Source organism: Saccoglossus kowalevskii, chromosome 21 (assembly GCF_978046115.1).
Source record: "Saccoglossus kowalevskii chromosome 21, keSacKowa6.1, whole genome shotgun sequence".
Classification (NCBI taxonomy): Eukaryota; Metazoa; Hemichordata; class Enteropneusta; family Harrimaniidae; genus Saccoglossus; species Saccoglossus kowalevskii.
In genome coordinates, this window is record NC_140661.1 from 23,760,192 (window position 1) to 23,782,802 (window position 22,611).

The window sequence follows — 22,611 nt, forward strand, 5'->3', positions numbered from 1 at the left end:
AAATTATGTCTGAAAACCTGGTGACCATATTTTATGTATATTAGCTTGTAATATACTGTGAAATACTTTATTATAGCTGGAATTAATTTTCGCTGAAAAGGCATTTTGGGTGTTTTGTATGGAATTTATTTTCACTGATTTTTGACGAGTTGAATGTGAAATATAGGGAAAAAAGTATATTCGCTGGATTTTATTTTCAAGGAATCATCCTTTCAGCAAAAATAGCGAAAATAAATTCCAAGCGAAAATAAAGTATTCTATAGTAACCTTATGCTTTATGTGGATCATTTGTTATGTCCTTTGGTTGGCAAGGCATAAAAATGAAGAATAAATAGGATACATGTACATTTGTATGTAACTAAAGCATAGCGCATGTAATATAATTATGGAGTACTACCGATATGATTAATAGGAGTGAAATTATGATGCTTTTTGCTCATTATTTTGTTATGATATGATACAACCCTATTAAGCTTATTTATAATTCCAATATTACTAATTATAAAAAAAATAATAAAGATCTATAGAATGGTTTTGTAGATGTTTTATGTATTTGCATGTATAATTATATAATTGATGGCCTGTTTTTATAGAAAGAAAAATTTCAAGTTTTTTATTTTCAGGCTTGTAATCAACTAGTTAAAAACCTTAACAATCTTGTGCTGGAAATGTTATGCGAGTTAATTTTAGAAATTATTCGATTTAATTTAATTTGGAATTATTGAGCATATTTGTGCCTTTCATCTCATGTAGCAGATTTCACAGTTATGCTATTAACAAGTACATTATTTTAATTAACAATATGCATAATTGCTTAAATCTAATCAGGTTGTACATTATTTGATGAAATCAATGCATATTATTGTTACCATGGAATAGAAGCCATTGTGATAGAACAAACTAAGAAGATAAGTGCTAGTTATAATGACTATATTATCAAAAAAAATTTACTGACCTTGGTTAGCGAAGAGAGCAAATGATTGACAATATAATTTAATAATACATTGAAAACATATTTTGTCATTTTTGAAATTTCTGATGTGCTTCTACAATAGTGAAATTTCGAAAATGTTTCTAGACATTAGAATGATAAAAAAATATTTGTCATTTCAACATAATTAATAATAAATGCTTATATGCACTGCCCTTCATTGCTTTCAGGTTTGTATGCGTCTGTACAGAGTGGATTATGTCCATCTGTGACCCAGCACAACACAGCTGATAGCAACTCACTGTGTTTATTCTTGTTGCCAACAAAGCCCTCCCATTCTCCCATTAATGGTTTTTTGAATTTTATTATAATTCTACATTTCAGACAAATCTGTTTTTAGTGCCACATAACACTCAACAAGTTTTCTTTTGATGTTGGGGTTATGTTTTTCAATGGCCCTGCGAAGTCATTCACTTGTCTGTAGACATGCCTGGAAGCAGATATTAGGGTTTTCTATTTTGAGTTTCATAGAAGTTTGATCAGTTCTCAGCGTTCCCGTTTTTTCATGTGTTACATGTGCACAGTGCAAACTCAATCTTTTATAAACAGGAAGTGTGTCTAAAATGAATTCTTGATTCAACCCTTCTAAAATGAACCCTTGATTCAACCAGTCAAATGTACTCTTAATTAACCTGTCTAAAACGAAACCTTCATTCAAGCTGTCTAAAATGAACCCTTGATTCAACCGTCACAAATGAACCCTTTATTCAACCACTGTCTAAAATGAACCCTTTATTCAACCACTGTCTAAAATGAACCCTTGATTCAACCCGTCTAAAATGAACCTCTGATTCAACCTGTCTAAAATGAACCCTTGATTCAACCCGTCAAAAATGAATCCTTGATTCAACCTGTCTAAAATAAACCCTTAATTCAACCCATCAGAAATGAACCCTTGATTCAACCACTGTCTACAATGAACCCTTAATTCAACCCATCAAAAATGAACCCTTGATTCAACCTGTCTAAAATAAAACCTTGATTCAACTTGTCTAAAATGAACCCTTGATTCAACCTGTCTAAAATGAACCCTTGATTCAACCTGTCTAAAATGAACCCTTGATTCAACCTGTCTAAAATGAACCCTTGATTCAACCTATCTAAAATGAACCCTTGATTCAACCTGTCTAAAATGAACCCTTGATTCAACCTGTCAAAAATGAACCCTTAATTCAACCTGTCTAAAATGAACTCTTGATTCAACCTGTCAAAAATGAACCCTTGATTCAACCTGTCTAAAATGAACCCTTGATTCAACCTGTCAAAAATGAACCCTTGATTCAACCTGTCAAAAATGAACCCTTAATTCAACCTGTCTAAAATGAACTCTTGATTCAACCTGTCAAAAATGAACCCTTGATTCAACCTGTCTAAAATGAACCCTTGATTCAACCTGTCAAAAATGAACCCTTAATTCAACCTGTCTAAAATGAACCGTTGATTCAACCTGTCTAAAATGAACCGTTGATTCAACCTGTCTAAAATGAACCGTTGATTCAACCTGTCTAAAATGAATCGTTGATTCAACCTGTCTAAAATAAACCCTTGATTCAACCTGTCTAAAATGAACCCTTGATTCAGCCTGTCTAAAATGAACCCTTGATTCAACCTATCTAAAATGAACCCTTGATTCAACCTGTCTAAAATGAACCCTTGATTCAACCTGTCAAAAATGAACCCTTAATTCAACCTGTCTAAAATGAACTCTTGATTCAACCTGTCAAAAATGAACCCTTGATTCAACCTGTCAAAAATGAACCCTTGATTCAACCTGTCAAAAATGAACCCTTAATTCAACCTGTCTAAAATGAACCGTTGATTCAACCTGTCTAAAATGAACCGTTGATTCAACCTGTCTAAAATGAACCGTTGATTCAACCTGTCTAAAATGAATCGTTGATTCAACCTGTCTAAAATAAACCCTTGATTCAACCTGTCTAAAATAAAACCTTGATTCAACCTGTCAAAAATAAACCCAAAATTATGGACTGTAATCAATAACACTTGTGAAATGAATTATGTGTATAAACTGGAAAACTGTTCAAAACCAAAAAAACAAACTTCATAAACCTGTCTAACTGAACAATCCTGTCTGAGCTGTCTCATCAGGTTTACATATGTACTAGTACTTGACATAACAGACCCATACATGTATACATATGTATCGGTATGTTATATAAATGGATCAACTTTCGCTTTGGTGTGTTACAATGTATATGCATTTCTGAAGTCTAGTCAGATTCAACCCCCGATTGAGAAAACAAAAACAATCTATGGTATTGTTCACATTGTGTACAATAACTGCAAATGACTATTAGTGTTTAATAGTAGCATAATTGCTCTAGTAGAAACATGCATGAACCTCAAAAGGTTTATTGTCTGCTTGATATAATATTGTAAAAGTTATATTGACCATGGACACACCTCTGCAAATATGGTACTTGTGGTTGGAACAAAATTATGCAGTTGAGAACTTGGTTTTAAAATGTGCAATAAAATCTATTACTGCTATTATGCATCTAGCTCCAAAAACAATAGAACTTACCATTCCCTAAAACGCTGTATAAGCACATGTTCCAAAGAGTATCAGCACTAATTTGTTTTAATTTTTCTAAATATGAGGTGAACTTATCACCAACATTGAGACGTGTTTCAGGTTGTTGGTGTCATATTTTAATACTTTCCTTTATTTACATTGGATGTGGAACGATGGAAATACATACTCTCGCAAACGTTCGCACAGCATAAAATGTTTCCTGTAATATCTGAATAAATTATTACTACATTGTACAAGTAGAAAAAGATGTATAATAATGTATACCTGGTTGTGATAACAAAATATTAATCTTTTCACCACCGGTTTCTTCTTTTCATCACAAATTCGCAAAATAGTCCCATTTATAGTCCACACATTCCTTCACAAGATTAGGACAAAAATAGCCAATTTTTTTGAATAAAAACTGAAAATCGAATTGAGTTTTGTCTGTTGGCTCCAAAATTAGAGTTCATTTCCAAAAATACTTAAGAATATATGAAAAAAGTGGAGAAAAATTTGGGCGAGAGTTTGGTGGTGAAATGGTTAAAAATAAATCAAGAGGCTGTAACATTTCTAAGATGCCGTGAGCTGATCATACCAAAGTAACTTGAGTGCAGTACTCTCTATTGGAAGCTCATATACATATGTTTTGGATGTGTTTATATTACAGCTATTTTTTATGCCATTTTCTTTTCATATTTATTTGCTTTTTAATCACTTTATTCACAAATAAAAATGGAAATTGTTTAATGTCAGTATTACACAAGTTTGTCACAGTGTTATTATTGTTGTTTCCAATGCTATCTGCAATTTACCACCCCACTGGTTATACTGGAGTTTTCCAGTTTTAGTTAAAACACTGTTAGTTGTTCCATTTGACTGAAAATAAATCGCCTTGTCAGCATATCTGTAGTTCTACATTCTGTAATAGTGCAAACACAGACATCAAAGCAAGATTTATTTATTGCTTGTCCAATATTTTGTGTACCATATTTCCTTTATTTAGAAATACTTCTCCAATAAAGGCTCACCATGGAAATGTCTTTGTTATTTATGTAAGCACATTCACTAATATCGTATCTGTAATTATTTTTTGTGGACCCTGGAGCAATAGATCATTTTTCGTTCACTGCGAGAAATCGAACGTAAAAACAGGACAAACAAAGGTCATAGCGTTGTAGTGGCATCAAACATCGCGTGGGATTCGACAAACGCGAAAATATTTTGGGGGGCATTTCCATGCTTAATAATGTGCTGTACACATTTGATGATAGACAATTTCGATTAAATAAGAGTATTCGGAAGCAATATTCCTCTGTCGAAGATCGGCCGGTCGATGTGAGCTACGAAATAAAGAAATTCAAGTTCAAAATCAAATCGTTTGATTTCTGCGGCAGACGTTCAACGCGCCTCTCTCATGCATCTCGCGAGATCTTGTGGTTGAACGGAAAATCGTCTATTTAAAATAGGCATGTGTATGTATAGTGACATGATGCTTCAACAAGTCTAGCCATATCAGTTGTATAATCTGAAACTTAAAAATAAATAGGTAATCATATCCACTAAAAATACTTAAATGTTTATGTTGTGCTGTGTGCATTTTAAAAATATTTTGCATTTTCTGCTATGTTGCATGGGGTCATATCAAACATGACTTGCAATTACGGGAAAAAATAGTTCCTGTACAATACAACGCATGTCAACTGTTTGCTGACATAGAAATGCTTCATATTCCACTGTATTTCATTCACCGACTACATAATATGTATATCAAGAGAATTAGCCATTGTTTATTAAATTAAGAGGGGAAAGAATCTGATAATACCAAATGAAATTATATAAATATAAAAAAAATAATCATTATTATAATGATTTAAAAAAAATGCAGACTTTGTAGCAATAATTCCTTTTAATTCTGGTCTATAGCATATTTATACATTCATACCGGGGTACATGTAATATATATGAACAAATGTATTCATAAAAAAATGTTTTAATGTTATTACATGTATTAATAATTCATTTTTCCAATATCGTTATAATAGTTAATGCTACTACATGTAGTCTATTTACAAGACTGACATCTTAATTTTAATAATTAATATTTAATCTTAATAATTTTGGTCTAATTTATTCTTTTAATTTAAAATATGATGATGATCATGTCGCATCCTGTTCAATGGGAGTCCCATGCTATGTATACAATGCTGCATGGTGACCTTAGCCTTTAAAATTTTATATTGATTTGTCTTGAGCATTCTGTTACGATCTTATCAAATCCAATGTCCGATCATTACAGCTGTTGTCAGCGTAGTCACGGAATGTTGTCGGCATAGTAACACTGAACTGCAACAGATGCACATTGGAAGTGTGTATTATACCAATTTAATACCTTGCATGTCATGTTCCAATCACTTTTAATATCAATAATAAGTGTTGTATTTGTTATGCGTTTTCATAACCTTTTGAGCACCATTATTTTTTCAAGCAAAAACTTTTGGTGCAACAGTTTGTACATTTTTATGTTTTTTTCTTAAATGTCAGTTAATTTTAGATCTTTATGGACAAGTATTCTAATTTCATATACATTTTGATATTGTGAAGAAAAAAATTGTTTTATTTCGTGAAAAATGACAAAAGCAGACTTTGGCATTATTAAAGGTTACAATTCTAATGATGGCGGTACCTGTGTATTAAGTTGAGTAGCAGGGTTTGGTATCCAACTTGTGTCAGGAATAGTATGAGTTTCCTAATAATAGCAAACTTTACCCTCTGCTCATCTTAATTCATAGTCTGGTATTTATGCTGATTTGGACACACTGGTATTGTGACGATGCCAACATTACCAACTTCACTTTGTGTGCAGTTCCTCAATACAGGGTAATTAACCTGACAAAACTTAAAATGTGGGTTTCTGAGATATGCTGTATCATATTCCCCCCCCCCCTGTAATATGACACTTATGTAAATTTATTAATTCAGTACAATTAAATTTTTATATTTCAAATTTTCTTTTAATTCATTATCAATATAGACGATTTTTCAATGTGGTTACTGAGACCATACAACTTCTCTATTTCCAGTCAGTGTTGTGGAATGTTAACTTGTGATGAATGTTATTGGTGCTTTATATATATGATATTTTGTACTGAGCGATAAATTGGAAAGGATGTCATGAGTATAACTGCTTATACTTAAATAGTTTTTTTAAAATGCTGCATCATGTAGATGTTTGACCTGATACTGACATGAAGGTCATCATGATTATGAGTTGGCAAGAGTTCATCTCTCCTGTTTGTTTTGTTACTTTATTTGTAGGTCATGTTTCCATAAATGGTATATCTATGATAAAAATAACTCATATTTTGATAAATAATGAAAAAAAATGTTTGGTTTATGTTCACTTCTGTCAGAGATGCATTTTATAGATGTTGTGTTTTGATATCAATTTTGACACGCAATGTACATTGTATATACCGTATATCCCATGTAAAATATATGTTTAACACAATATTGGATTATGCATTGCTTGACAACCACAACCACTTCAAAATACTTTTAAAATCCTAAATTACATTATTAATATTATACATCTGTCACTGTAACATCATAAATAATTTTGCGATATTGCACTGGATATTTGTATCCTACCATATTAGGAAATGCAAATTCCAAATATGGAATGATTACACACGTAAGCAAAACAAACATGGCAGCCCCCAGGATTTGACCAGACCCCACAGAAAGAAGTTTGAACTTTTTGGATTTCAGCATTCCCATTATGTATCCTTGGGAGGAAAAGATGTATAATTATAAGGTTATTTTGAGGATACAACAAAGTATGCACTCAGACAGTATGCTAGATATTCTTGCTGTACTGTCTTTGTGTATACTTTTTGGTATCCTCGTAATAACCTCATATTATGAACATTTAATTTGTAAGTGTGCTCAACAAATTTAGTTACACTGTACTTGTTGAAAGAAACGTGTCATTTGGTGCTGATAATTAATCCAAATTTTATACATTAATGTTGTGGATTTAGATAAATTGTTGCTATTTAATAATGTTAATGAGTAATTGTGGGGACTAGATTTTCGGATTCTTTTAGTCATAATTTCCATTTTTATTCTCAATATATGGACTATTGATTTAAAGGATGAGAATCAAATACCCCCCACCCCCAAGATTTGTTGAGATCAGAGAACCATGTGACGTGTTTTTGCCCCATAAATAGTTCTCTCCAATCGTCATGTCCACTTAACTATGTAACCATGGGCGTGGCTCTTTCTCATTGTATGTTTCATGAGCTCTCTCCATGCTAATCATGTGCAATTAAATTATGTGTGGCACAATGGTTGGTGTGTTCATCCATCATCAGAGAGATTGTTTGTTTGACTGCCATGTTCGGCTGTACGTTTGACTGCCATGTTCGGCTGTACGTTTGACTGCCATGTTCGGCTGTACGTTTGACTGCCATGTTCGGCTGTACACTCAGCGGTGCTGTTCCACCTTGTGCCATTCATACTTTGATGCATGGCTCCCTTTCGGATGGTGATGTAAAGCTGTCAGTTCCGTATACTGTTACTTTCCACATTGCATGTAAACGATCCACCTGTACTTTTCACAAAAAGTAACGGTTTTTGCAGGGCAGTTGACCCCTCAAAACATGTGCATGCTTGAGTTGAGCTGTCTCTGTAAATAAGATCTGATTCGTCGACAGGAAATGGAAGTATGAGTGGCTAATATCTTCAATCCGATAAATACTGGCTAAATAAAATGAAATAAATGTGTTCTTGCATGAAAACGTCCACTTTGAACCCATTCATACGATGTTGTGATGAAGCAAGTGCTTGGAATGTTCCATATTGACTACTTAATTAAACCAACACTGTCATCAGAATTGCAATGTGCATTATTATTGCTCTTTTATTTTGTGGCTTTTATTAACATATATATCATGCACATTACATGATATACATTATATGTGCATTAAAATGTGATAAGCATAAACAGTGCTCTCGATTGTAACTAATACATGTATCTTTTTGACCCAGCGACCTTGATCACACTTACCTCATATCAGAGTTAAATACTGAACTCTGGGTCAAGACAAGTTGACACTACACTGTAGGTTGATCTGATCACATGTTGTTTTCAGCAGTGTGTTAAAACTATCTTGGGATCATGTTTTGATACACTTAGGTTTGACATTCTGTCCATATTTTTGTATATTTACATGTAATGTATGCATGTCTTGAATTTGCTAATGAACATCCTAGAATTTCCATGGTCATATGCCATAACCTGATTATGACATTGAATATCCAAAAATTGATTACAAATTTTTTATTTTGGAATTTGGGAGGAGCAATCTCTGGAGATGCATTGTTAAATATTCTGTATTGTGGTTTCAGTTATACATGTAGTATTGTACATGTATGGCTCGTCAGTGAAGTAGTTGTACATGTATGGCTCGTCAGTGAAGTACCGGTAGTTGGCCAAAATACAATAAATTGTTTATAGTTTGTGTTGTGGGTGTTGCCTGTTATGAACTTTATCATAGAAATCCTATCAGGGCAGGATGTCACTGTGTATTAGAATTATTTATGATTTATCTGTGCTTAGTGTTAGTGTGTTAGTGCTTTGATTGAAGTAAATGGAATAAAAAAAAATACAGCTAATTTGGATATTAAAAATACATTTTTTTTTTGTTTATTTTCGCCTGAAATATAGATACATGTATGTATTACCATTCCTCACAGGATTTTGTATTGGCCCAGTGCTCTCTGCAAGTGATTCTCGGTTGTTGGCTCTCGCATGTACAAATTACCAAAAGTGTTGATTGTTGTACTAGTTCCTCACTTAAATATACAAATATTATGCTAATACAAACTGTATATGTAAATTATATGCATATCTGGGTACTGTAGAATACTTTATTTGAGTTGGAATTAATTTTTGCTGAAAAGGCATTTTGGGTGTTTTGTATGGAGTTTATTTTCACTGATTTTTGACAGGTTGAATGTAAAATATAGGAAAAAATGTAAAATCGCTGGATTTTATTTTCACTGAATCATTCCTTCAGCGAAAAAAGCGAAAATTTATTCCAAGCGAGAATAAATTATTTTACAGTATCACTGATGTATTGAAATTATTTTTTTTTAAATGACTATTTTTATTATTTGTTGAACAGAGCTTTGACAATAAGGGTAGTCGTATAGCCCAAAGTAAAATAACCATTCACATAGCTGAATAGTACCGTAACTTGTTTGTCTCAACAGACTTCAATACTCATTCCGCCCAACCTGCTTGCTTCTGCTTTTTGATATTTTTTTTTTTTCTGCTCACTTGCAATCACTTGTTGAAATCAACTGGATAATTTTTGCTTTATTTCCAACCATGCAAACTCGGAAGTGATGCTTCACCGTTCACTCGCTCGCATGCATTTAAAATTCAGACCACTAAAACTATTCTGAGGTTCACATACTCATCTTTCTGGTTTTCAGAAACATTGAATCTCGGCATTGAATAGCCATCCAAGTACTTTCTGTTTTTTTAATCTTCTTTAATTATATATGCACACAGTTTAACCCTTTAACCTAGATTTCCCTCGATGGAATATTTAATTTAAAGCAATATTCTAACTTGATGAATGTGTACAAGTACAGTAATATTATCTGATTTGCAAACTACATTTGTATTATTTCTGTGTTTTTAGTCCCCGTTCGGACGAAGTCCGAAAACAGGGACTTATAATTCGGTCTCCGTCCGTCCGTGTGTCCGTGCGTCCGTCCGGAGTCATATCTCAGAGTCCCTTGGACCGATTCCGTTCATTTTTTGCATGTGCCTTTGCATGTGCCTAGTACTTTATGTGGGACATATGCACATGCAGTGGTTTAGCGATTCAATTCAAAATGGCCGACTGGCAGCCATCTTGTTTTTTGAAAATGTTGTATTTTGGACATGCTTTGTCAGTTTTCATTCAAACTTGGTACATAGATTATACATGTTAGGATGCATGTCCATGATGATTTATTTCACAATTGGATCAAAGATGGCTGACTGGCAGCCATCTTGTTTTTGACTCCCATGTGCGAAGCACAAAATGGGAGTCTTTGCAGTTAGTGTGTCTGTATGTGTGTGTGTATGTGTGTATGTGTGTATGTGTGTATGTGTGTATGTGTGTATGTGTGTGTGTGTGTATGTGTGTCCGACTGTTCCACTGCTATCTCAAGAACCATACATCGGTTTTTGATGAAACTTGGTGCATAGATGCTCTGGGCCAATGCGCAGATTTGATTAGGTTTTGGTAAAAATCCATGCTCGTTAATTACCTAATTTGCATGATAATTAGCTAATTTTTAGCTGTTCTATGACTGTTCCACTGATATCTAAAGAACCACTCATTGGATTTTGATGAAACTTGGTACATAGATGCTCTGAACATATGCGCAGATTTGATTAATTTTTGGTAAAAATCCGTGCATATTAATTACCTAATTTGCATGATAATTAGCTATTTTTTAGTGGTTCCATGACTGTTCCACTGATATCTAAACAACCACTCATTGGATTTTGATGAAACTTGGTACATAGATGCTCTGAACTAATGCTAGGTTTTGATTAGTTTTTGGTAATAATCCGTGGATACTAATTACCTAATTTGCATAATGATTAGTCAATTTTCGGTTTTTCCACTGATATCTCAAGTACTAATCATCACATTTCAATGAAACTTGGTACATAGATGTCATACGACACTGCACAGACCTGATAGTTTTTAAGGTAATATCAGTACATATTAATTACCTAATTTGCATAATTAATTAATTTTCAGCATTTGATATAAGTAGTTAGCATTACATTTCAATGAAACTTGGTACTTACATACTTAAGGACTATGCAGAGATTGATTGTTTTCGATAAATATTTGTGCATATTAATCACCTAATTTGCATAATTAGTTAATTTTCAGCTTTTCCACAGGTATCTCAAGTACTAATCATCGCATTTCAATGAAACTTGGTACATAGATCCTTTAGGACTATGCAGAGACCTGATTAGTTTTAGGGTAAATAATTGTGCATATTAATTACCTAATTTGCATAATTAATTTTCAGCTTTTCTACTGATATCTAAAGTACTAATCATCACATTTCAATGAATCTAGAATTATGCAGACCCAATTAGTTTCCGGTAAATATTTGTGCATATTAATCACCTAATTTGCATAATTAACCAACTTTCACACTGATATCTCAGGTACTATACATCACATATCAATGAATGTACATGGATGCTGTAGGACAATAGACAGACCTGAATAATTGTGGGTTAAAATCTGTACATATTAATTACCTAATTTGCATAATTAACCAATTTTAAGCTTTCACACTGATATCTAAAGTACCGTAAAAACTCCAAAATTTTGACCGGTTTTAAATAATTGGTGTTCGATATGTGACGTGTTTTTATAGTCAAAATTAAGGTGCATTTTCGGACGGTCGAATTTTTCAGAATAGAAATCAGCAAATGAAAAAATGGGGATGATAGACAGTGTGCTTCATTAGTTTTTAAAAAATGCAATGTCCGTCAATTGACGTAAACTTCTTCATGTTTCACGGTAAAAGCAAAGGTCGTGGCCGAGTTGTAACTCAAAATCTAAACAAAGTCATCAATCAGTGAGTATTATGACAAGCAAAACAAAACATCAAGACGCGGAGAAGAGGTCAGCACAAAACTAATAGGTCAAAAGACAAAGCTGTCTCGCACTACCTAGAAAAACTTGCGAATGTTCGAAGTACAGGTACCCATTGGACAAAAGATGCATGGAAGTTTAGCAAACTATCTCCCCGACCCAGTGCAATGTATCCGGTTAGAATCAAAGCTCACGTGTCCCTTATTTGAGGGACCAAATTCTGCCGTAAATTCGCCCTTGGATTAAAAAATAAAATGGGATTTAAGAAAATAAAATGGGACTTTTAAGGTGTATTTTGGCATCATTTTTCGGACATTTCAATCAATCCTGCCGGCTAAAATAGAGTCTAAGTTTTACTGTAGTCATTGACGTTTGTCTATTCAAGAGTACACGTGTATGATTTTTATCGTGACTAGCGTGAGCGGGTAAGCTTCCTTTCGAGAATGAGCTGTTATCACTGTGAACAATGTTAAATTATTCTTCAGATGACCAGTTTATTTTTTAAAAACAACTAATTTTTTTATTTAAAAAAAATCATGCCGTTTTCGCATCAAAATCCAAGCCAAAATATCGTACTACAACACCAATTTCTTCCGCATTGCGTTCAATAACATTAACATATTTAAATAAGCTATGGTAATTTGAACACGTTGGCATCATCCAGCTTTTTGATTGGTTAATTAGCGATTTGACCTATTTGACCTAAGAGAACATGGCGGATATCCTACAGCATCAAACGTTTATACGAGACCGGAATCATTCGCTTACGATGAAACTAAGTTGACTTTTATTTCTATTTCATAACCATTCAACAAATTTATTTTGTGTACATTATTATAATCACTACTGAGTACAGTAATAATCAACAATTCAGAAACGCAGCATGCCGAGATTTTTGTGTTCGTTTTTATTTGAAACTTCGTTTATTTAGAATATATTTTCGTTACCAATAAAATAAAAATCTCTCAGTCAATCAGAAACCCGGATTCATGCCTTCGAGGAAGGTCCCGTTTGAACGCTCACATCGTTTTTTTTTTTTTCGTTTGGGGGAAAACTAAAACTGGTCGCAATTTTCGAATAAGAATGAGTCGGCAATTTTTAGTGGAGTCGAAAATTTGTAGGTAAATAAAACACAGAAACCGGCAAATAAATAGGCGTTCGAATTTTTAGAGGGGTCGAAATTTTGGAGTTTTCACGGTACTAATTATTCCATTTCAATGAAACTTAGTATAAAGATGCTCTAGGACAATGTACAAACCTAATTAGTTTTGGGTAAAAATCTGTTCATATTAATTCCCTAATAAGCATAATAATTCATAATTTTTTGGTTCTAATCACATTTCAATTAAACTTGGAGACATAGATTTTCTGTTGCATTGCGCAGACCTCATTAGTTTTACACTCAAATCTGGTCATATTAATTTTCTGATTTGCATAATTAGTTTTCAGCTAAGTAATTTCGAATTATATTTAATGTGTCTCCAATACTCTCAGCACATGGGAGTTCTTTCTAAGCTTTCTTTGATTTGAAAATGTCGTATTTTGGACATGCTTTGTCAGTTTTCATTCAAATTTAGTACATAGATCATACATGTTAGGAATCATGTCCCCGACCGTCCGTGAGTTCCTGAGTCTGTCCGTCCGACCGTCCGTGTGTCCGTCTGTCCGTGCGTCAGTCTATCCAACGTCATATTTCAGAATCCTGTGGACCGATTCCGTTCATTCTTTGCATGTGCCTAGTACCTTATGTGGGACATATGCACATGCAGTGGTTTAGCGATTCGATTCAAAATGGCCGACTGGCAGCCATCTTGTTTTTTGAAAATGTTGTATTTTGGACATGCTTTATCAGTTTTCATTCAAACTTGGTACATAGATTATACATGTTAGGATACATGTCCATGATGATTTATTTCACAATTGGATCAAAGATGGCTGACTGGCAGCCATCTTGTTTTTTGAAAATGTCGTATTTTGGACATGCTTTGTCAGTTTTCATTCAAATTTAGTACATAGATCATACATGTTAGGATACATGTCCCCGACCGTCCGTGAGTTCCTGAGTCTGTCCGTCCGACCGTCCGTGTGTCCGTCTGTCCGTGCGTCAGTCTATCCAACGTCATATTTCAGAATCCTGTGGACCGATTCCGTTCATTCTTTGCATGTGCCTAGTACCTTATGTGGGACATATGCACATGCAGTGGTTTAGCGATTCGATTCAAAATGGCCGACTGGCAGCCATCTTGTTTTTTGAAAATGTTGTATTTTGGACATGCTTTGTCAGTTTTCATTCAAACTTGGTACATAGATTATACATGTTAGGATACATGTCCATGATGATTTATTTCACAATTGGATCAAAGATGGCTGACATCTTGTTTTTTGAAAATGTCGTATTTTGGACATGCTTTGTCAGTTGTCATTCAAACTTGGTACATAGATTATACATGTTACTGTTAGGATACATGTCCATGATGGATCAAAGATGGTCGACTGGCAGGCATCTTGTTTTTGTTTTTTTATGCGGTATCTTGGACGTGCTCGGTCAGTTTTCATTCAAATTTGGCACATACATGTACTTTATACATGTTAGGATGCATATCCATGACAATTTGTTTCAAAATCTGGTCAAGGATGGCCGATTGACAGCCATCTGACTTTTTGGTCTTACTACTATATTTCCACAATTTATGTACCATTTTCATTCGTATTTGGCACATACATCATACATATCAGTGTGTTTCATAATCAGATCAAAGATGGCTGAATAACGGCTGTTTTTATTTTGGCCATATTACTATGACACGAAACACGTGTTTTGATGTAAATAAACAATCTGTTGTATACGCCACTTGGAACTCAAGTTTCAAGGACACGCTCGCGACAACCCCTCCGCTTTAATATGACGAGCACAAAGAGAACTTAACGGGGACTGTGTCATTTTCAATGACTTGTCTTTCCTGATTCTTGACTTGTCATGGTGTGTTCATGATTTGTACAATTATCGTTGACCCTCCACCCCCCCACCCAAAGAAAAATATGGACTGAGTGCAAGAAAATATTTGTAAGTCTAAATTAAAACCTGACATTACACCTCTTTGTGTGATATGACAGTATGTTTGTAGACATCCAGAAAACTCTTTCCTTGTGGTAATAAATTTGATTAGCCATGTACCACAATGTTGATCGACATTTGTTTCCAAATACTGAGTTTATGATGGCGTTGGTACTGACGTCTGCCATTCAACACAATCATTCGAGTCCGGACAAACATTGACTGTAATTCTTAGGAATCATGTTCAGTAATTTGAGTGATGAAAACCCAAATAAATGGTGAAATGGGCATCTTGAAATCAATGCATTGGTCAATTTCAATTATCCCAGCCACTGATCATGACTTTATTTTGTCTCTGAGTGTTGATATGAATATTGAATATAGCATAGGTTGGCATCTCAGAGTTGAGTGCTACATGTGTATCTAATTAAATTTAATGATTGAATCATGTACATTCAGATTACACCCATATTATAAATCTGATAGAGATTAAAAGCTGAAAGAACAGGATATTTATAATGTCAAATATATATATATACATGTATATATATATATATATATATGTGTGTGTGTGTGTGTATACAAATGTATATGTACCCGGTAGTACATGTATGTACAGTATTTGTATGCATGTAGGAAAAAAATAAGGAAACCATGTTACCAACCTGTTTGATTGATTTGGTTTGATTGCTTGAGGGTGTTTTAAGCAACTATTAAAATAACATTGCAACTGCTCTCAAAATAAAACTGGGTTACTGTAGTTTTCAGGGCATGTAAAATATGTTGCTTTTTTGTTTAGTGTGTTGCAACATTGTGTGGACCATGTAACTTAGTGGATGGCTTCAATGGTTCATACCCTATGATCCAAAAGCCCTATGTTCCGAAAAATTAGTAAATATATGCCCATACGGCCTACGGGGGTGGCAAACAGGACTTGAATTGCTACTTTCTAAGCAGAGGCTCGGCTCCGGCGGATTTTTGATGTGTTTTAGGCGATTTTCTTTGGCTCTCTATTTCTATTTTGTACTTTTTTTAAGTCCAAAGGCCAGAAAGAAAACAATGAAAAATAGTGAGCCCGAATAAATCAAGAAAACAGCCTCAGCTGGATAGTACCTGTTTTCAACTTGCTTGCACCACCAAGTCTTCTACAGTCAAAATGCTTACGACAAATTATGTATATTTCATATTCAACTCATCAAAAATCACCAAAAAGTCTTTTCAGCAAAAATTAATTCTAGCTAAAATAAAGTATTTTACAGTACTGTTAGAAGGGTGAAATTTAATATGCCATTGCACCACAGGTAACAAAAATCTACTGAATTAAGGTACGCACTTTAAATTTGTTTAGTCAGTTGCCCTGTGAAAAAACCCTGACAGAAACAACAGATATTGTTGAAGAGTTTAACCATTTTTTCACCAATATCGGATCAAAACTCGCGGACAACTATACTGCCCGGGCCACTTTTAATACTGAATATTTAACTGGCAATTATCGTGACTCTTTTTATTTTCGATCTGTGAATGAGAGCTATATAATCAATGAAATCACTGCCCTAGATCCTGGAAAATCAGTAGGACATGATGGTGTCCCCCCTAAAATTGTCAAGCATGCTAGCCATATCATTTCTCACCCCCTTGCCCACATTATCAATTGTTCAATTCACCAAGGTACATTTCCTAATGCTCTTAAAACAGCGAAGGTCATTCCCATTTATAAAAAAAGGTTCCGCAAATGATGTCAACAACTACCGCCCAATATCCATTCTACCTTTATTTAGCAAAGTATGCGAATCAATCGTTAATAAGCAATTAATTACATATCTTGAGAAAAAATCCATACTCATTGATACTCAATTTGGCTTCCGAAAAAACACAATACAAAACTTGCCTTGGCTGACCTTGTGTCAGACATAGCTGACAAACTAGACCTTGGCCATATCACCTTTGGTAATTTCATCGATCTCAAAAAAGCTTTTGACACCATTAATCATGAAATTCTGTGCTGTAAACTAGAACACTATGGTATTACTATTAGAGGTTCGCAAAGGTCGATTCTAGGCCCAATCTTATTTTTAATATATATTAATGAATTCTACCAATTCCTTTCATTTTCGACTCAAAACAATAAAATCAATCTCTCAGAAATTAATAATGACTTTCAAAGGGTTCGTGAATGGTGCAGTGCTAACAAACTTACTATTAATCCTGAAAAAACAAATTACATGATAATTAAAACACCACAACGATCAGTCACTACTAAGGGCAGACTGGATATTAACAGGTCACCGATAGAGGGCGTATATGTTGTCAATTACCTTGGCGTCTCTATTGACCAGAATATGTCATGGAAAGCTCACATTGATAAAATTTGCAAAGTTATTGCACCAAAAATTGAATTAAACAAATACGTCAATTTGTACCTAGAAATATTCTTATTCTCTTATACATGTACAACTCTTTAATTCTACCACACATTACATATTGCCTGGAAATCTGGGGTAATACATATGCTACTCTACTTCAACCATTATATCAGAAAAAAATAGTACGCCTCATCACTTTCTCTGATTCGTATTCCCATGCTGCTCCTATTTTCCAAAACTAAGAATACGAGACATTTTTTCAAGTTACAAACCTGTTATTTGTCTTTGATCTCAGCAATAAATATTTTGTACATGATATTTACAATTATTTGAACCCATTGTCCCATAATTATCAAACCCGCTTGGCATGTAGCTTGAGTTATTATACTCCAAAACTGAATCTTACACTCAACCAACACAGTCTAAAATACTCTGCAACAAAACAATGTGAAATGGCTGGCTCGTTTGTACACTGTCGCTGGTCCCCAGCACTGGGCAGTATTTGAGTTGGTAAGAAGTTAGAAAGAACTACAATGGGGTTGGTCTGGACTTATTTCATCGATCGTCTGAGTAAAATAAAAACATTCAAAATTAAAATAAAAAGCAAACATATTTTGACATTCTAAACATTTAATTATAATGATCAATGAAATAATCTAAAAAAAAACGACAAATCACAGTTACTAAATAAAGGTTCACTTTCTGTTGAAAAGCGAGGACAAGACGAGGACAAGTGCGTGAATGGTGGCGTTTGATGGGATAGCCGGTAGGCTGGTAAAAAAACTAGCAACACGTTTCGGCTGTTTCCACGTTAGGACATGAACGTGAAGCTAACGTCAGTTTATATAACTGAATAGTTATACGAAGTTCGCAAAAACCATTCAGTCTTTAGAAGACACTTAGTTTATTACTAGGACATGTTCTGCTGTTACATTTATTATTTCCGACCATTATGCGATATATTTTCTAGAATGAAGGCAGCATTTACAGTTCATTCGAAGTTCAAAGCTGCGTTGGGATTACGTTTATACAGTGTAACAATGTCGATGCCGGTGATCTCTTACCAGTGCGCAACGTAGCCAAAATAATAAGCATGATCATTTGAACACTGTTATTACAAAACTGGTAGGAGGTAATAAATTTGGGACAAAAGTATTAAAAAATCAGTTTTTGGCTGTTGCAATGACAGTGGTGGGCCAGGATGTTTTTCCAATTAGTGATGGTACGACCTACCTGTCAAGTATGAACAAAATCAGCCAAACCAAAAAAATCACAGAAGAATTAATACGTGAAAACACTGGAAATCACACACACACAAAAGTGATTTTAAGGGCAATCCTAGCGGAGCGGATCACCAACAAATTCAGAGTGGATTCGAGCAAAGATGATACATTTTTTTTTTTACATTTTTTTTGGTATTGAGAAATCAGCACTGGTTATATTTGAGGAAATATTAGGGAATCATGTCAAACTGTCGCACCATATCTACATGCCGTCTGTTAGGCATCTGTAAAAATAAAAGTGAAAGTATAAATACAGGGAGCCCAGTAATTTTAATCAACTGTACACAGTCTCTCTCTTTTATAAAAACCAGATGTCCAGCAGTCAGACACGACACATACTTAATAGCGACACATACTTAATAGCGTATAACTAGTTGTTTATTTGAAGCATGTGAACATAACCATAGACCTTAGAAAACATAAAGGTCTATGACATAACATAGAAAAGCCATAAATCAGATACATTGAGTCCTTACATGTTTATACCCTCGTGGGGATTCTGAACTTGAGCGGGAAACTTTGATGCAAATATGTGGTGTTGCCTCTCACGTTCGCACATAGCATGGCGTCCAAGGTCTTATCTAGACTGGCAAAGTCGGGACTTCTTTTTTTGTTTTACAAAAAGATATAATTAGTCCTTTTAGCATGATCGCGAAAGAAATCCCTGACTTTGCCAGTCTAGGTCTTATCCTGTTTTTTTTCTATTAAATTTAGGTGATATAAACAATGTGTATAGCAGCATAATAAAACAATACAATATCAGTAATAATAATAAACAATAAACCTTTCCATATATATTTGCGACAAAAATCCCCCAAAATCGCTAAATTTGTTTGGAAAAATTTCTACATGAAAAAGCAAAGTTTTATTTCAAACATTTTTCATTACAAAGAAGTATGATGAGTTTTCGTTTGTGAGGCTGATAGTAAGTAGAAGTACAACGCATCTAAAACATAGGCGTAGTATGTGAATGTCATTGCATTAATCACACTGTGACACATCCGGGACCATCTGGAAGTCCCGGTAGCGCTTGTTTCCGCTGAACTTTAATGACCTCGCCAATTTTATGACATCATAACGCAAATGTTGATTAACTACTTGGCGGGCAAATGAAAAAATTCACTGTGACCCAATTGCACAATGAAGACACGTTATTCAATAGTAACACGAGACGTATATGTTATTATCTGGATCTTCTTCAACAGCTTTACAAACGGAACCATGTAACGTAAATATTTTATGTGGAATGCGGTCATCAAATGCGCTTATTCATGAGACATTTGCAACGTTAGCTTTACCTCCCCGCTGCCCTGAGTGTTGGAACACTCAATACAGGAACCGTTTAGTACATTGGATTTCGGAACATAGGGCTTTCGGAACATAGGGCTTTCGGAACATAGGGCTTTCGGAACATAGGGCGGTCACCGGCTTCAATAACTAGTACCCCAGGGTCTGTACGTTGCATTTGTTCAGTACATGTATGGGATTATAAAAGCACATTATGTGTATTTATACTGTCCATTTCTAAACTGTTCAGTATTTTTTTTCATTTGTGTATATTGTAATTTTTGAAGTTAAATTGTGCTATAGGGTAGGATAGGGTGTGGTTGTGTAGACTGGTATAGGGTAGGGTGTGGTCATGTAGACTGGTATAGGGTAGAGTGTGATCATTCGTTAATACCTTCCATGGTGTGATCATGTAGACTTGTATAGGGTAGGGTGTGGTCATGTAGACTGGTATAGGGTAGAGTGTGATCATGTAGACTTGTATAGGGTGTGGTGTGGTTGTGTAGACTGGTATAGGCTAGAGTGTGGTCATGTAGACTGGTATAGGGTAGCGTGTGGTCATGTAGACTGGTATAGGGTAGGGTGTGGTCATGTAGACTGGTATAGGGTAGGGTGTGGTCATGTAGACTGGTATAGGGTAGGGTGTGGTCATGTAGACTGGTATAGGGTAGGGTGTGGTCATGTAGACAGGTATACGGTAGGGTGTGGTCATGTAGACTGATATAGGGTAGGCTGTTCATGGACAACACCCTGTATATTGTAGAGAAAATATGCTGCAGTACATGAACGCCTAATCCATGCATTGAAACAATATGCATTGCGGCATTCAGCAAATACAGCTGTGCTTGAGTACGGATTATATTAACCTCTCATTGAATACCATCATTTATTATAATTAAGAATATATTCAAATATTTTCTTTAGTAATAACTAGTTTTTTGAACCCAATATAATCTGAGCTGTGTTCGAATGCTCTTTGTGTTGGTATTTTCTATTGTAACATATTTTTATTATTCCAGTATTTTAATTGTTCCGTCACTAGCTTATATTTCAGCTTTCGACAACGTCTCCCAAATAGACTATGCTGTATCGCAGTTACTATTTAGTAACCGTGACTGTACATAGAATACAAAAATAATAATATTGGAAATATTTTAAAGCATTATAATACATGAAATCTATGGTGAAGCATTATTTTATAAAAATTAAACAGAATTCATTAATTATTTGTGTACCTATTTTTGTTTCATCATCTGTAACTACCTGAGATTTCAAGATGCGACGTTTCTATCATACCACACAACTATATATTACAAGTCAAAGAAAGCTTATCATATGTTTCATTGGTAGCCAAGTGACACGTACAGTCATCACCCATCGTATTATGTGTTGACTTGAGTAAATATTCAATTGACTAGAACCACTATCAAATATCAATATCGCAGTTCAATGTCCATTAGGCTTCCATAAACCTAGTCACATTGTGTCCAAATAACATGCAGTAGATAGTCGTAAGCAATGTCATTCAAATATGTAATATTGTTTGTCATTCAGAAAATGTAACAAATCTCTAAAATTCAGTTTTTTAGCTCCGCTGTTGACTTTGTCGAGCGGAGCTTATCATACATATGTATGAGTGATTGTATGTCGACGTCCGTGTCAATGTTTTACTTTTTCGACTTCTTCTTGAAAACTACAAGCCTGAATGCTTTGATACTTGGTGTATATGTACCTTGGGTAGGCCCCTCTTAGATTTATTCATTTCATGCTGATATCTTCAATTCTCTAATTTTGATGAATATTTTTGTTAGTTTTGTAAAAAGTAATGTTTTTGACTTCTTGTTAAAACCACAACTTCGATTGCTTTGATATTACATATATATGTACTACGTGTGGACCTCTCTCAGATTTGTTCATTTTGTAATGATATCTTTAATTCTCTAATTTTGATGAATATTTTTGTCATTTTTAGTGAAAAGTGCTATTTTCGAATTCTTGTTGAAAACAGCAAGTTTTGCTTTGATACTATACATATTGTTCATTTTCTAATGATATCTTCTGTTCTTTAATTGAAATGTGCAATGCTAACAGCGGAGCTATCTCAGTCGACAGACTGCTTGTTTTTATGGTCAGGGCCACAGTTCGAAACAATATTGACACTAAACATTGACATTGGCCACGCCGCCATGTTGGTAGGACGTGTCGTAGCTCGGCTCTTCATTTCAAGTAACCGATCTTGTACTCGACTTAGTCTACGATGAATGATATTCGCTGCTGTGATTGTGGAACATTTAATGGAGTTTCTCTTTGTCAAAGTGATCTTGATTTATGTGGACCGTGTAGAAATAAGTGATTCAAAACTACGTTGACCATGAGTAGCTCCGAAGACAATGGCCA

General features: G+C 34.4%; 1 protein-coding gene across 1 annotated transcript in view; it reads left to right on the forward strand.

The window, feature by feature from the left end:
• Adam10 (ADAM metallopeptidase domain 10) overlaps window positions 1–22,611 on the forward strand; it is a 60,604-nt gene that overhangs the window by 10,202 nt on the left and 27,791 nt on the right.